Source organism: Sciurus carolinensis, chromosome 9 (genome assembly GCF_902686445.1).
Source record: "Sciurus carolinensis chromosome 9, mSciCar1.2, whole genome shotgun sequence".
Taxonomy (NCBI): Eukaryota; Metazoa; Chordata; class Mammalia; order Rodentia; family Sciuridae; genus Sciurus; species Sciurus carolinensis.
This window is the reverse complement of record NC_062221.1, coordinates 74,565,440-74,566,707: the sequence shown is the minus strand read 5'-3', so window position 1 is coordinate 74,566,707 and position 1,268 is coordinate 74,565,440. Positions and strand designations below refer to the sequence as shown.

Below are 1,268 nucleotides of genomic sequence, written 5' to 3'. Positions count from 1 at the left end.
ATATTATTTCCTTTATTAAAATACTCCTACCTATCACATTATTTTGATTCTATTTTAAGTGAAATTTCTCTCTTGGTCAATCTAGATAAAGGCTGGAATTTTGTTTTCTTGTTAATCTTGTACCTGTTTTCCAATCCATCACTGAAAGTAGACTACTTAAGTATTCCATTTTCATTACTGAATTGCCTATTTCTTGCTTCAGTTCTGTTAGTTTTTGCTTCGTGTTATTTTTGGACTTGAGTGCTAGGTGCACATATATTTGCATTTACCAGAACTTCTTGATGGATTGAGCCTTTTATTATTCTCAAATTCCCACCTGTTCCTCTGGTAACTTTTTCTTTTTGTTGAAGTCTGCTGTGTCAGATATTCTATAGTCACTTTCATATGAATACTGTTTGCATTATGTTTCTTCTTACATACTTCCAGTTTCAAATTATTTGTGTCTTGGAATCTAAAATGTCTCTTCTGCTGATAGCATACAGTTGGCTCTTGTTTGTTTTTATCTGATACTCTCTGCCTTTTGATGACTCAGTCTACTCATACTTATTGTTGTTATATAATTGTATTTACATCGTTTTCTTTTTGTTCTTTTTTATATTAAAAAGTTTATTTAACAAAAAGTTTAATATGAAAATGTCCATGACCTGATTTTTACATCATAGTTAAACAGGCCCTTTGGAGAGGGGACACGGATTTCTCTGCTGAATAGTCGTCCCAAGGCTTCTAACATAATGATGGTATTTCCTCATATTACCACCATTCCAGTATTGTTCTCTTGCCCACTAGTTGCCATTGCCACACATTCATCACAAGATTCATAAAGGATCAAATTCTTGCAATATTCCTTGGAAATGTCTGCCACCATTTAATTTCAATGATAACTTCTTGTCCACAGTTTGTTTTTTAAGCTCAGGAGGGTGAGCTTTGCTCATGTTATCTACTCTGCAGGCTCAGGAGTGCCTTAAAAAGGAATTGACAGCTTCTGTCATGCTCCTTTTTGCTTTTTCTGTGTCCCATTTATATTTTACCCCTCTGTTCATCCTTTAGTGTCTTATTTGCCCTAAGTGGAGACTGTCTGGTGTAATATTTAAATTCCACGAATAATATTCCATTATATTTTTAAAAAAAGTTTTAGTGATTGCCTTAAATTCCTAAAGTGTACTTCAGGGCTGGGCATGTAGCTCATTGATAGAGCATTTGCCTAGTATGTGTGAGACCTGGGGCTTTGATCACTAGTACTGAAACAATCAAAAAAGCAACTAAAGTGT

The 1,268-nt window shown here is 34.2% G+C and overlaps 1 pseudogene; it reads right to left on the bottom strand.

Moving 5' to 3' along the window:
- Window positions 1-622: 622 nt before the first annotated feature.
- On the bottom strand, window positions 623-932 carry LOC124993666 (small nuclear ribonucleoprotein G-like; annotated as a pseudogene).
- Window positions 933-1,268: the final 336 nt, after the last annotated feature.